At 38.0% G+C, this 15728-nt stretch overlaps 1 protein-coding gene across 2 annotated transcripts in view; it reads left to right on the top strand.

Moving 5' to 3' along the window:
• The window catches only part of CDKL3 (cyclin dependent kinase like 3), a 101826-nt gene that overhangs the window by 46518 nt on the left and 39580 nt on the right, over nucleotides 1-15728 (top strand). The gene's annotated exons all lie outside the window — the stretch shown is intronic.

Genomic DNA, 15728 nt, shown 5'->3' with positions numbered 1-15728 from the left:
TTCTTTTTTGTTTTGTTTTCACTTAAATTCCACTTAGTTAATAATCCTTTTATTCTTTTGAACGACTCCCAGCACTCTTCGAGTTTCCTTGTTCCATCTGATAGTGCCTTTTATTTGGTACAGACTTTTTCTATTCCATAAGATATGTACAACCTGGAAGAGGTACACCACTAAAATTCTTGATTGTCCTGTTCTTAAAACAACAACAATAATAATAAAGTGGCATTATCTGGTATTTTACCAGGGCTTTACCTGATTTGGTACTTATTAAATAGACATGAGAAACAAAGGAAAACGTAATTTCTTTATTACAGTATTGTAATACTTTTTATCTTATTTTAATTATTTTTAAGTTTTTATTTTATTTTATTTTATTTTATTTTTTCTTTTTTCAACGTTTATTTATTTTTTTTAAGACAGAGAGAGACAGCATGAACGGGGGAGGGGCAGAGAGAGAGGGAGACACAGAATCGGAAGCAGGCTCCAGGCTCCGAGCCATCAGCCCAGAGCCTGACGCGGGGCTCGAACTCACGGACCGCGAGATCGTGACCTGGCTGAAGTCGGACGCTTAACCGACTGCGCCACCCAAGCGCCCCTTTTATTTTATTTTTAAGAGAGAGACAGAGAGAACGAGTGGGTGAGAGGCAAAGGGAGAGACACAGAAAGAGAATCTGAAGCAGGTTCCATGAGCCGGCAGAGTTCGGACTCATGAACCATGGGATCATGACCTGAGCTGAAACCAAAAGTTGGACACTTGACTGACTGAGCCAACCAGGTGCCACTCTTTTTATCTTAAGTTTGATTGGAATTAATACCTGAGATTATTATACATAATATAATTTTCTAATAGAATTCCTGTTACTTTTAGCAACTCATCTCCTCCAGGGAAATTAAGAGTTGTTCCCTATAGTAGGTTCAACAGATATAAGTCTGCCTCTTACCTGTTGCATTTGGGTATTTGTTGATCCTACATCAATATCAAAGGATTCAACTTGTACAAAAAATGTCTACTTGGATTTTAATTGGGATTGTGTTAAATCTATATATCAGTTAGAGGAAAATTGATATCTTAATAATATTAAGTCTTTCAATACATGAGGATAAACTCTCCATTTATTTAGATCTTCTTCAATTTCTGTCTGTAATATTTTATACCAGTATTACACGTCATTCCTTAAATTTATTTCTATGTATTTTGTTTTTTTGATGCATTATAAATAGTATTGTTTTTAAATATCATTTTCCACTTGGTTTTGCTAATATACAGAAGTACAGTTTGTTTTTCTATCTTGATCTTGTATTCGGAGAGTTTGCTAAATTCACTTAATTTATTCTAGTAGGTTTCCTAATTTCATTTGTTCCTTCTTTTCTTCCTTCTTTTTTTATATTCCTTAGGATTTCCCAGATAGGCAATCATAACATCTACAGATAAAGATAGTCTTACTTCTTCCTTCCCAATGTTTATGCCTTTTATTATTTTTTTCTTGCCTTATTGCACTGACTAGGACATGTGACAATGTTGAACAGAAGTAGTGAGAGTGAATGGACATCCTTGCTTTTTTTCCTGTACTGGAGGGAAAACATTCAGCTTTTTCCCATTATGATGTTAGTTACAGGTTTTATATACATGACTTTTATTACACTGAGGAAGGTTTCTTCCCTTTCTCTTTGCTCGAGCAGATGTTAAATTTTGTTAAATGTTTTTCCCATAACAACTGAGATGTTCTTAGGATTTTCCTTCTTTATTATGTTAATGTGAATTATATTAACTGATGTTTGAATGTGAAATCAACCTTACATTCCTGAGATTAAATATCAATTGATCCTTTTTATGTTTTGTTTTGGATTTGGTTGGTTAATATTTTATTAAGGATTTTGACATTTATGTTAAGGAGGAATTTTAGTCCTTTTTTTTTTTCCTTATATTGTACTTGTTTGGTTTTGGTGTCAGTGTTACGTTGCTTTATAAATGAGTTGGGAAGTGTTCTCTCTTCCTCTATTTTCTGAAAGATTGATTTTCTTTTTTCCTTAAATGTTTGTTAGAAATTCCAGGGAGGGAGTGCCTGGGTGGCTTAGTTCGGTTAGGTGTTGGACTCTTGATTTCAGCTCAGGTCATGATCTTACAGTTCATGGGTTTGAGCTCCGCATAGGGCTCTGTGTTGGTAGTGTGGAGCCTGCTTGGGATTCTGTCTCCTTCTCTCTCTGCCCCTCTGCCACTTGCTCTCTGCATCTTTCTCAAAAATAAATTAAAATAAACTTAAAAAAAAAAAAGAAAGAACAATAAAGAAACACCAGGGAAGCCAACAAGGCCTGGAATTTTCTTTGTGGAAATATTTTAATATACAAATTCAATTTCCTTCAATTTATTTAAGAGATATCCACATCCATTATTTCTCCTTGTATCAATTTTGGTAATTTGCCTCCTTCAAATAATTTATTCATTTCATCAAAGTTGCTGATTTTATTGGGATGCCTGGGTGACTCAGTTGGTTAAGCATCTGACTTCCATGATCTCACCACTCATGGGTCCGAGCCCCGCCTTGGGCTCTGTGCTGACAGCTCAGAGCCTGGAGCTTACTTCGGATTCTCTGCCTCCCTCTCTCTCTGCTCCTACGCTGCACACACTCTTTCTCTCTCAAAAATAAATAAACATTAAAAAAATTTTTTTAATTCAAAAAACAAAATAAAAGATGTTTTAAAAGTTTATTTGTTTATTTTGAGAGAGAGAGAGAGAGAGAGAGAGAGAGTGTGTGTGTGTGTGTGTGTGCATGCAAGTGAGCACGGGAGGGGCATAGAGAGAGGGAGAGAGAGAATCCCAAGCAGGCTCTATAAAAACATGGAGTTTGATGCAGGGCTTGAACTCATGAACTGTGAGATCATGACCTGAGCCAAAATCAAGAGTCAGACACTTAACCAACTGAGCTACCCAGGTGGCCCTAAAAGATTTTATTTTTAGATAATCCCTACACCCAACGTGTGGCTCACATTTACAACCACAAGATCAAGAGTTGCATGCTCTACTGACTAAGCCAGCCAGACACCCCCATACCTGAGTTTATGATAATGAAGCCCCCTTTCAACCACATCTGAGTTTTTGCTAATGAGATGCCTCTTAGAGGAAAAGGGCTGGTTCTGAGAGGAACTAACAATATGACAAGAGGATTAGAATTTTCAGCTCTGAGCTCTAGGGAGAGAAGGGCTAGAGATTGAGTTCATCACCAGTGGCCAGTGATTTAATCGCTTATGTCTGTATACTGGCACCTCCATGAAAACCTAAACAAAGGGATTTGGAGAGCTTTCCAATTGGTAAATACATTGAGGTCCTGGGAGGATGATGCACCCAGAAAAGTCATGAAAACTCTGCACTCCTCCCCACATACTTTTTCCTATGCATCTTTTTCATTTGGCTCTTTCTGAATTGTATCTTTTATAATAAATTGATAATAGCAAGTAAACCACTTTCCTGAGTTCTGTGAGCCATTCTAGCAAATTATTAGACCCAAGAAAGAGGTTGTGGCAATTCCTGATTTACAGCCAGTTGGTAAGAAGTAGAAGAGGCCCAGACTTGTGACTGGGCCCAGACTTGTGACTTGTGACTGGAGTCTGAAGTGAGGGACAGTCTTGCACTGAGCCCTTAAGCTGTGGGCTAACTCCAGGTAGTGTCAGAAGTGTTATGAGTAGAAGAAGCAGTTTTTCTATTAACTTTTATTTTTCTGGCTCCTGAAAGGTGGAGCTGAGGTCATGACTTGAGACTTCTCATCTTTTATTAAAAAAAATTTTTTTTAGTGTTTATTTATTTTTGAGAGAGAGAGAGAGAGCTTGCGTGTGAGCAGGGGAGGGGCAGAGAGAGAGAGAGAGAGAGAGAGGGAGACACAGAATCCGAAGCAGGCTCCAGGCTCCAAGCTGTCAGCACAGAGATAGATGTGGGGCTGGAACCCATGAACCATGAGATCATGACATGAGCCGAAATTGGACACTGAACCAACTGAGCCATCCTGGCACCCCTCCTCTTTTCTAATATGAACATTTAAAGCTTTAAATTTCCATGTTAACTGTATGCCACAAATTTAAATAGTATTATTTCAATCAGTTAAACATATTTCCCAATTTCCTTTATGGTTTCTTTTGTTGTTTAATTATCAACTATTTAGGTCGGTTCCAACTATCTTACTATTATCAATTTTTTATTTAATTTTCAGAGAATATATTATTTCGGTCCTAAATCCGCTGAGACCTGTTTTATGTCCCAGCATATGGTTTATCTTATTGAATGTTGAAAAAAACTTAAAACGAATGTGTATACTTGAAAATAAGTATTCTCAAAAAAAAAATATCTTGGGGTGCCTGGGTGGCTCAGTCGGTTAAGCCTCTGACTTCGGCTCAGGTCATAATCTCGCAGTTTGTGAGTTCAAGCTCTGCATGGGGCTCTGTGCTAACAGCTCAGAGTCTGGAGCCTGCTTCGGATTCTGTGTCTCCTCCTATCTCTGCCCCTCTTATGGTCACACTCTCTCTGTTTCTCGGTAATAAATAAAAATAAAAATAAAATAAATATTTTGTTGAAGTTGAATATAGTGTTCTATAAAAGACCATTAGATCAAGTTTGTTGATACTGTATTTAGGTTTCTTATCTTTCTGATTTTTAGTCTACTTCTTTTATCAGTTGCTGCGGGAGGAATATTGAAATCTTCAACTATAATTTTAGATTTGTCTTTTTCTCCTTTCCGTTCTGTTAGTAGTTACTTTATACATTTTGAAGCTCTGTTATTAAGTGCATATATATTTAGGGCCTTTTATTTCTGATAAAATTGACCTGATCTGCTGTCCAGTATCTGAAACAGTTGTTTTATGTGTTTTGTCCAGTTTTATTGTTGTTTGAGGTAAGACCAGTACCTGTTACTCCATCACGGCTGGAACTAGAAGTTCAGTTTAAGAGTTCTGGTAGTGGAGATACAGTCACTATTTAAGCAACAGAATTGTATTGAATAACATATGCTATTTATCTTAAGAATTAAAAAAAAAACTTTAGTCATTATCAAAAGTTATAGCTCTATAGTATATAAAACGTCCCTTTTTTCCTCTATTTTAGTTAAAAAAAATTTTTTTTTCAACGTTTATTTATTTTTGGGACAGAGAGAGAGACAGAGCATGAACGGGGGAGGGGCAGAGAGAGAGGGAGACACAGAATCGGAAACAGGCTCCAGGCTCTGAGCCATCAGCCCAGAGCCTGACGCGGGGCTCGAACCCACGGACCGCGAGATCGTGACCTGGCTGAAGTCGGATGCTTAACCGACTGCACCACCCAGGCGCCCCCTCTATTTTAGTTTAAGACCATCCCTAAGGATATGAATATGTGGATAGGAATTTGCTCCCTTATGTGTAAATAGGAGCCTATACCTTTTGTTTTTGTTGTTCTTATTCTGGTTATTGTAATGCTAATTTATTCTGTGAACTCTTTGCCAAAGTATAAATTAAAGGGCCCTAAATGGAAATTGGCCCATGTTAGTAAAACTACTAGCAGAATTGCATAGGGAAATGATCAAGAAAACTTTGGTGATGTAGGAAACTTATGTTACAAGATGACAACAAGAAATCATTCTTTTCATTTTATTTATTTAAAAAAAAATTTTTTTTTCAACGTTTATTTATTTTTGGGACAGAGAGAGACAGAGCATGAACGGGGGAGGGGCAGAGAGAGAGGGAGACACAGAATCGGAAACAGGCTCCAGGCTCTGAGCCATCAGCCCAGAGCCCGACGCGGGGCTCGAACTCACGGACCGCGAGATCGTGACCTGGCTGAAGTCGGACGCTTAACCGACTGTGCCACCCAGGCGCCCCTCATTCTTTTCATTTTAATAGAAAGCAAAAATATAGAAACAAGGAAAATGTCCTACTATCCTGCTAGTGTCCTAACTGCCTACACTTTCTTCCTACACTGTTAGGAAAAGATGATAACTGATGACTCTGTAAAGGGAAAGAATTATAATAATTTTTCTTCTTTTCTGAAAAAAGTAATCCTGAAGTCAGATAACCTGAAGTATGTACTTACAATGGGTGCGATGAAAGCCAAACTAAAAGAGAAGAGGGTAAAACTAGTTAAAGCTGTGGTGTATTCAAACTTGTCCAAAACAAAACAAAAAAGCAAAGGAACAAAAAAACTTGTGTAAATATATTGTCATTCATCCTAGGATTGCTGAGAAATAGTTGCTATCGATTAGTTACAAGTGGTTTTTTGGGAAACCTCTCAGAAGGCAGATAAATGTAGCACCCTTCTTTTATTTTATTTTATTTTATTTTATTTTATTTTATTTTATTTTATTTTATTTATTTTTTTAATGTTTGTTTAGTTTAAAAAAATTTTTTTTAATGTTTTTATTTTTGAGACAGAGAGAGACAGAGCATGAGCAGGGGAGGGGCAGAGAGAGAGGGAGACACAGAATCCAAAACAGGCTCCAGGCTCTGAGCTGTCAGCACAGAGCTGGATGCGGGGCTTGAACCCACAAACTGCAAGATCATGACTTGAACCAAAGTCAGACACTTATCTGACTGAGCCACCCTTCTTTAAAATCTTATGGGCAAAAAAAAAAGAAACAGATTGGGGCGCCTGGGTGGCTCAATCTGTTAAGTGTCTGACTTCAGCTCAGGTCATGATCTCATGGTCTGAGTTCGAGCCCCACATTGGGCTCTGTGCTGACAGCTTGGAGCCTGGAGCCTGCTTTGGATTCTGTGTCTCCTTCTCTCTCTACCCCTCCCCCCACTCATGCTCTGTCTTTCTCTGTTTCTCAAAAATGAGTAAGTGTTTAAAAAAAATATTTATTTTTTTTAAGTTTATTTATTTATTTTGAGAGAGACAGAGTGTGTGAGCGGGGGAGGGGCAAAGAAAGAGGGAAAATCATCTCAAGCTGGCTATATGCTATCAGTGCACAGCCAATGTATGGCTCAAACTCAGGAATCTGTGAGATCATGACCTGAACAGATATCAAACAGTCAGACGCTTAACCTGGGTGCCCCCAAAACAACAGTTAATTTACCTTAATTTTGAAACCTGAAGATGACCTAGGAAGAATCACTAGACAGTTGATTTATAGCTTTGTGGAAGAATAGTGGATGACAATCATTATGAATTTATTTTATCTGATTACTTTATCTTAATAATAGTTTAGTGAGCCCTGTAAACAAAGGGAAAGCAGGAGATATAATGATTTTGTGGTTTAAATAATCAAAAAGCGTTTGGGCTCAGTTCTCAGACCTTCTCTTTTCTCTGTGTAGTCCTTTGGTGAGCTCATCCAGATTCATGGCCTTAAATACCATTTACATACTGATGACTCTCAGTTCTCTCTCTCCAACCTGGACTTGACCCCTAAACTCCAGACTCAGATTCCAACTGTCCATTCAACAGCTCCACCAGAACATATAATAGGTATCTCAAACTTAACATGTCCAAAATTAAGATCCTGATCTCTTCCTCACTCCCTCCTGCTCCTCCATATTTTCCTCATCTTAGTTAAGGGCAACTCCATTCTTCCATTTGCTCAGCAGAAGTATCTTGGAATAACCCTGGACATCTCCCTTTCTCTCATCCCCTACATTCTTTCAGCTATACCTTCAAAGAATTTCCAGGACTTGACTACTTTTTACTCTTCTACTACTATGCACAACATTTCTTAACAATTGTTCAAGACAACCTCCTTACTGATTTTTACTCATAAATGGCGACTTTACTTAAAATTACGACTTTTCCCATTCTTGTTCCCCTTTTTAACTTTTTCATATAGCATTTCTCTACCTGACAAGCTACAAATTTTACTTATTTGTTTTGTTTTTTAATGGTCTCCCTCCATTAAAATATGCCAGGCACCTTCCCAGTCATGGGGAATACAGCAATGAGCCAAACACTAAATCCCTGCTCCATGAGTTCCTGACTTATTTACCTAAATGTATGGCTACACATGGCATTGAAAGAATAAATGATCCTGTGAAATGTATAACTCAAAGCAGTAAATAAAATGAATTTTGCCTTAGATTGACTTTCACACTGTCTTTGGTTAAGGTTCTTTCTTTTCACAAGTAACTTTCATTTAATAGATAGCAATATATAGATTACAGGTGTCCAGTGGCTTTACATAGTCTATATGTCCCTCTTGTCCTAGAGTAAAAATGATTATCAGGTTCTCTTTGAAGTCTGATAGTCCCAACCTCCTGCAGAGGGAGCTTAGGGTCCAGCATTTCCAGGATCTGGAGCCATTATGTGCCCTGGTTTAATAGCGGATAAGCTACTTGGTCCTCTGTTGGACCGAACTAGTGTATGGAGATGAAGATGGGGCACTAATACAGCAATGTTTTTTGCTCCACATCAATGGCTCTTGGTATTCTAGGAGAGAGATGCAATAAAAATGCATGCTAGGTATTGGGCTGTTTCATATGAATGACTCCAAAGTCTTAGGACATTACAAACTAAGCCATAGATTATTTATATACATTTCAGGCAGCATCTCTTGGGCTTCTCTGAATAATTTCTTTGTGGCTACTAATTATTACATTGAACAGTATTATTAAAATCTTTAAAGCATATGACGCCTTGTGAAAACCTTTAAAAACAAGATTTATTATGGATAATTCTGTCATCAATAATCTTCCTTGTTGTTTTTTGATAGATTTGAGTTCAGAAAATTGTTTTTTCCAAAAAGAGTATGTGGTGGTGTCAGAATATTTTTTGAAATTATATAAACTTCTGGAGCTTCTATCTTTTTAAAACTATTTATTGAATGAACATTCAATTTTTATTAAAAGCCATATGATATAATAGAGTCCAGATTAGTATCAGATTACCTGAATTAGAATGATGGTCTAAAGGCTGTGGTAAACCACTTCTTCACTGGTGATTTTGCGTGTGGTGCTTTGTTGCCTCAATTTTCCTACCTGGGAAATGGGAACAAGAGTAACTTATCTTAGACATATTGTAAGGACTTACTGGGATAAGATTTAAAATACACAGGGCATAGTGAGTTTTCATGATGAAATTTAATTGTTCATGGTACCTTTGGAGTCTCATTCAAAAATGCTGAATCATGGTCTTTAATTTTAGTTCTGTTGTCCTAGTTGTTTCAATGTATCCTGACTTCATTCCCTGGATAATACATTCAGTGTGGAGGTACTCTCTACTCTTGTTGCATACTGCCTGTGAAAATTCTGAGGGTATCTGTGCCTTGTTCTTCATTTGTTTAGATAAGAAGTTGGCAGCAATACAACAAAGACCTGCTCTTCATGTATAAATGTTCCATTAAATACAAGAAAAAACATGGTGGGGCACCTGGGTGGCTTAGTCGGTTAAGCCTCCAACTTTGGCTCAGGTTTGTGAGTTTGAGTGCCTCATTGGGCTCTGCTCTCAGCACAGAGTTGGCTTCAGATCCTCTGTCCCCTTCTCTCTCTGTCCCTATGCTGTTCATTCTCTCTCTCTGTCTCTCAAGTAAATAAATAAAGACTTAAAAAAAAGAATAAACATGGCATTTAGAGCTTCAAAAGAGAACTGTATAACATATCTCTTTCTGTAGTTAAGAAAAAAATTAATCTCTGCAGATTTGGCAGCACTTTTTAAAGTTGTGCTATGTTAAATGAGAGATACTTGTATTGGAGTTCTTTTTATTTTTCAGAGAGAGAGAGAAAGCACAAGTAGGGGACAGGGGCAGAGAGAGAGAGAGAGAGAGAGAGAGAGAGAGAGAATCTTGCACAGAACCTGATGTGGGGCTTGATCCCACGACCCTGGAATCGACCTGAGCTGAAATCAAGAGTCAGATGCAACCAACTGAGCCACCCAGGCACCCCTGTATTGTAGTTCTGTTCCATCCTGGGGAAACGAAGTGTAGACTAACAATTCCCAGCTTTCATCTTTTGAGGCTATATTGGACTTTCTCAAAGTCTGTACATTAGTGGAGCAGGTAAGGCGATGTTACAAACATGGCTATGTTACGATGTTGGAGAGGATGAGTTACTGGTTAATATAGGGAGATCCAGGTATTATGCAGCTTGATGCTTTCATATCTCAGGACCCTTTTTGGAGAAAAAGAACACAGAATTACAATTAAAAAATTGCTAGGGCTATTCTTATGGCCTTGGAGGGAGCCTATACAAGGCTGATGGGATTGCCATGACTTGGTTGCCTGTGGCTACCAAAAGTCACGGAAAGAAGTGGGTTATGGCAAAGACAGTGGCAGCTGAGTTGGCAATCAACTGAGTCAAGTTGTGAAATCTATTGGGTAGATATCCATGTGATAATTGGGACTCTTGGCTCCAGTCCTTTGACCAGGTGGAGTTGTTGTAAGTGGAAGGGGTTACAACTCATAGCTTAGAGGGTTGCTGGCATGTGGCGCCTATGTTCTTTCATCTGGAGGAAGGAACAAAGAATATAGTCACAGTGATAGGGAAGCACCCTAACACCTTGAAGAATAAAATTAAAATTTGATTCATTACATATTGAGTCTGGCTTCCGTTTTTACCACAGCAATAAAACCTTGCTTTTGATGGACATCAATTATTTCCTAGTTGTCAGATTCAGTGGCTTTCTTTAAGTCCTTATTTTCCCTGATTTTCTGTCGCATTTGATGCCATGAATCATCTTTTTCTTCTTGAAACACTCTCACCTTTTTGGTTACACCACTGTTTTCTTCTCACCTCCAAACACTTTTCCGCTCTACTAATAATTTATCTTCCTACCTTTTTCCCTGTCAGCATCCTCTAAAGTTCATTTCTTAAGCCTTCTACTCTTCCCTGTTTTCCTGAGGAAAGTGTGCTGCTCTTCTATCTTGACTACCACCACAGAGGGTATTAGAGGATATTCTTCCAAGATATTTAGTTCTGAACTGACATTTTTCTGATCTCCACGTTTTGCTAATATTTCCACTTTATTGTTTTGCTGTTTCTTCAAACTTACCATATCTATATTGGATTCATTTCTCCTCAAACTATCTTTCTTTTCCCTCCTGGATTTTCTTGTTTCTAAAAGTGGTACCATGGTTTCCTCAGGTTTAAACTTGGCATCAACTTGATTTTTTTTTTTTGTTCATTTTCCATGTATCTGATAGCCATTAGGGTATCAGGTGTACTTGATTCTTTATAACTCATTTGATCCTTGTATATTGTATTAACTTTTCATGTTTAAGTTTATGAGCCTCTCTTGTATGATTGGGACTCTATTTTTCCTGTAGACTCCCATTTTTTTTAATTGCTTATACTATATATATCTAAACAAATATTATATGTTTCACATCCTGTTTTGTGATGCTAGTTATCTCTTAAATTATATCTTTGTAACTATCACTCCTCCCCAAGTGTCTTTATATAATTATGTACCTTAATATGTATGGAACAAATAAATTCAAAACAACCTGGGTAGTTTGGACACTTGCTGAAGAGTCAATGAATGATATTAAAAATGATTAGTAAGAATCTGAGGCATGGTTGTCACTGAGCAAGCTTGTTGGAAGAAATCTTGGGATTGGAGTTAGGGATGTCATGCTACAGTTCCTTTCCCAAACTTCATAGCACTCACAATTCTGTTTGCCTTTACGAAGGTGCAGTTGAAGCTTTTCTGAAGTTTCAGCATTGTTAGATCAAAAACAAGTCTCCTTTTTCATTTCTGGCAGTATGCATCCTAGCTATCTGACAACATGTGTGCTGGATATCCTAAAAAATTCCAATTATAGAAGCTCATGTCTAAACTGGTGGTTTAGAGTATGGTTTTAGCAGGTCATTCAAGTGAAAGGAGATAAAGTCTGGGCCTATGCAAAGTTGTATTGGAAACTGCACATAAAGCTGAGTCCTTGAAAAGTGATACCCTTAGTAAAGAGTGAATTAGACAAAGCCAACTCCTTGAAGAGGTTGTAGAGAAGTTTATCTGCCTTGTCCTTGGCTCTGGATGGCAAAAACAAAACAAAACAAAACAAAACAAAACAACAAACAACCTTTCCCTTGAGAACTCATAACCATCCTTTACACAGGTTTAGGGTCAGAATTCACACTGCATGTATTATCCCAGAAACCCAAGGTGAGAATGTAGCTGAAAGTACTAATGGATAAGTGATGGAACCAGGTGGCTGGCAGAAGCAAACGCAAATCCTTTCTGGAGGAATGCAGTTTAAAGTAGGATGTTAAGGGCACCTGGGTGGCTCAGTCAGTTAGGTGTCTAACTTCGACTGAGGTCATGACCTCACGGTTTGTGGGTTCAAGCCCCACGTCAAGCTCCGTGCTGACAGCTCAAACTTGTGAGTTTGAGCCCCATGTTGGGATTCGCACTGAGAGTGCAGAGCCTGCTTTGGATTCTCTCTTTCCCTCCCTCTTTGCCCCTCCCTTGCTCATGTGCTCTGTCTCTGTCTCTGTCTCAAAGTGAATGAATAAATTTTAAAAAATAATTAAAAGTAGAATCCTCATGGAGTTGTCAAATAGTAAATTAGAACTAAAGAGAGAATAAGTGAAATGAAAAATAGATCTAAAGAAATTACTCAGGTAACGGCCTAGGGAAATAAGAAGTAGAAAAGATAAAGTGGAAGTTAAGAGACATGGATGAAGTATGTGAAATTCTGACATATGACTAAATACAATTCTGAAAGGAAAAAAAAAAGAAAGAATGAGAGAGGGAAATGTTCAAAGAAATGATAACTGATAATTTTGCAGAATTGATAAAAAACGAATGCTTAAGACTCAGGAATCCCAGTGAATTCTAAGAATAAGGAAAATGAAATCCACTCTCTGACACATCACCCTGAAAGTACACAACACCAATGAAGTGAAAAAATGGAAAAGCAGTTAGAGAAAAAGACCAAGCCCTGTAAATGAATGATACATAGAATTACAACTGACTTCTCAACAGCACAGTGGAGGTCAGAAAATAGTTGGAATGATACCTTCCATGGACCAAGAGAAAATAGCTATAACCCTGGAATACTGAAGTAGATTAATAGTCATCTCCCAATATCGGTTCTCTGCTTCTTCTTTTGTAATAAAAGTCTTGATTTGTGGGTCGCCTGGGTGGCTCAGTCAGTTAAGTGTCAGACTTTGGCTCAGGTTATGATCTCACAGCTTGTGAGTTCAAGCCCTGTGTAGGGCTCTGTGCTGACAGCTCAGAGCCTGGAGCCTGCCTCGAATTCTGTGTCTCCCTCTCTCTCTGCCCCTCCCCCCCTCAAAAATAAATAATAAAACATTAAAAATTTTTTAAAAAATTAATAAAAGTCCTGATTTGTAACTGAACCATGAATGCCTGGAATAAAAACTACTTTTCCTAGCCTTCCTTACAGTTAGCATTATCAGAGAAGTAGTGAAAGTAGTAATTTATATTAAAGTCTAACAAGTCAAAAGTTTTGCTTTATTGTAGGCAATTGGTAAGATAATATAAAAAAATGAAACAGCTGTCTTTGATGCTGGGCAACAGGCAGCCCAGAACAATCATCCCTGAATGAATGATTTCCTTCCTTATGAATCATTTCCTTCATAGAAGGAAAATGAAGTGGTCACTATGATCGCACAGGCTTTTTACAATTCCTGGATCACAGGATAAGGAGGTGGTGATCCAAGGAGAGCCTGTTAATTTTTCTGAGTTGGTGAGGTAGGGAGATAAGCTCAGGGAGGCCAAGGTGGCTACAATTTACAAGGCAGCATACTAGAGAAGAGAAAGCTATGTAGAGAAGGAGCTTAGAAATCTGTATTGGTGGGAATGCAAGCTGGTGCAGCCACTCTGGAAAACAGTATGGAGGTTCCCCAAAAAACTAAAAATAGAACTATCCTACGACCCAGAAATTGCACTACTAGGTATCTATCCAAGGGATACAGGTGTGCTGTTTCGAAGGGACACATGCACCCCCATGTTTATAGGAGCACTATCAACAATAGCCAAAGTATGGAAAGAGCCCAAATGTCTATGGATGGCTGAATGGATAAATAAGATGTGGTATATCTATACAATGGAGTATTACTCGGCAATCAAAAAGAATGGCATCTTGCCATCTGCAACTACGTGCATGGAACTAGATGGTATTATGCTAAGTGAAATTAGTCAGTCAGAGAAAGACAAAAATCATATGACTTCACTCAGATGAGGACTTTAAGAGACAAAACAGATGAACATAAGGGAAGGGAAACAAAAATAATATAAAAACAGGGAGGGGGACAAAACAGAAGAGACTCATAAATATGGAGAACAAACAGAGGGTTACTGGAGGGGTTGTGGGAGGAGGCATGGGCTAAATGGGTAAGGGGCACTAAGGAATCTACTCCTGAAATCATTGTTGCACTAGATGCTAACTAATTTGGATGTAAATTTTAAAAAATAAAAAATAAAAGGAAAAAAAAGGAAAAAAAAAAAAGAAACAAAACTAATGAACAAAGAGAAAGAGAGGGAGACAAACCAGGAAAGAGACACTTAACTATAGAGAACAAAGGGATGGTTACCAGAAAGGAGGTGGGTATCGGGATGGGCAAAATATGTGAAAGGGATTGACAGTATGCTTATCATGATGAGCACTGAGTAATGTATAAAATCGTTGAACCACTACATTGTACACCTGAAACTAATATAGTACTAACTGTATAAAATTTTTTTAAGTAAAATAAAATCTTTAAAAGATAGTTACCGGTTTAGGGACAGTCCCTAGATTGTGGCCTAATTTTGCAGTCTGTGTTTTCAATAGCTATTTAATTTTTAGAGCCTTTATGGAGCTATTTTAGTCTGCTTGGTTCATCTGGTGCTGCTGAAATAAAGCTGTATGTCTATACAAAAAAAAAAAAGAAATCTGTATTGGTTCCCTTCCAATATTTGTCTGGATAATAATCTTTGAGTGTGTGGCAGCCATGAAGATGCACCTCTCAGAGCTCCAAATGCAGAGAGTGTAATTGACCTAATGCCAGAAGAAGTTTAAGAATTAGCTAGCTTACCAAAAGGAGCCAGGGAAATACCTCTGGGATTCGATTTTTAGGGTATTTGATCAAGGGGACTGGAATATAAGTCCAGATAAAGAAGAATTCATTGACTTGGGCGCACCACCTCAGAACATGAGATATAACACCCTATGAGAACCTTAGGGGATGTAGCAAATTGACTATTAGAAGCCTGGAAAAAGCTATGGCCAACACCCATGGAAATAGTAATGCTTGAGTTGCCCTTACAGATGGATTAAAGAGGCTAAGTGAATGGACTTGCTAGAATAAATTATGTAAGATCAAAAGACCAACCAAAGAATGATGTTCCATGGTAGGGACCCAGGGTACACATCATTCACTAAGGTCCTAGAGAAAGGACATGTAAGACTTGTATACTGAAAACTGCAGCAATAGAGGCTAATGTCAAGCTCCTGACATAAGGTTATTCTTTGAGGAGACCAACTAGCTACTAGGTGGTAAGTCAAGTATATCAGGCTTTTTCCATCCTTGAAAGACTAGGGTTTCATTTTCACAGAGATGGATACCTATTGTGAATACATATATGCTTTCTTGCCTGAAGATTTTCAGTAGCCTGGGACTTCAGAATACCTGATTCACAAGCATGGAAATACACACAGTGTAGCATCCAACCACTTCACGATGAAGAAGATGTGGGAATGGTCTGATAGCCATGGGAATCAGTGTAGTATCCATCCAGTACCATTTCAAAGCAGCCAACCTCATAGAATAGTGGACCAATATTTATAAGGTGCAACTGAAGTGACAGCTCAGAGACAGTTTTATGAAAGGATGATGTGCTGTTCTTC

The sequence above is a fragment of the Prionailurus bengalensis genome, chromosome A1 (assembly GCF_016509475.1).
Source record: "Prionailurus bengalensis isolate Pbe53 chromosome A1, Fcat_Pben_1.1_paternal_pri, whole genome shotgun sequence".
Classification (NCBI taxonomy): domain Eukaryota; kingdom Metazoa; phylum Chordata; class Mammalia; order Carnivora; family Felidae; genus Prionailurus; species Prionailurus bengalensis.
Note: the sequence above shows the minus strand (reverse complement) of the source record. Positions and strands in the feature narration are given on the sequence as shown.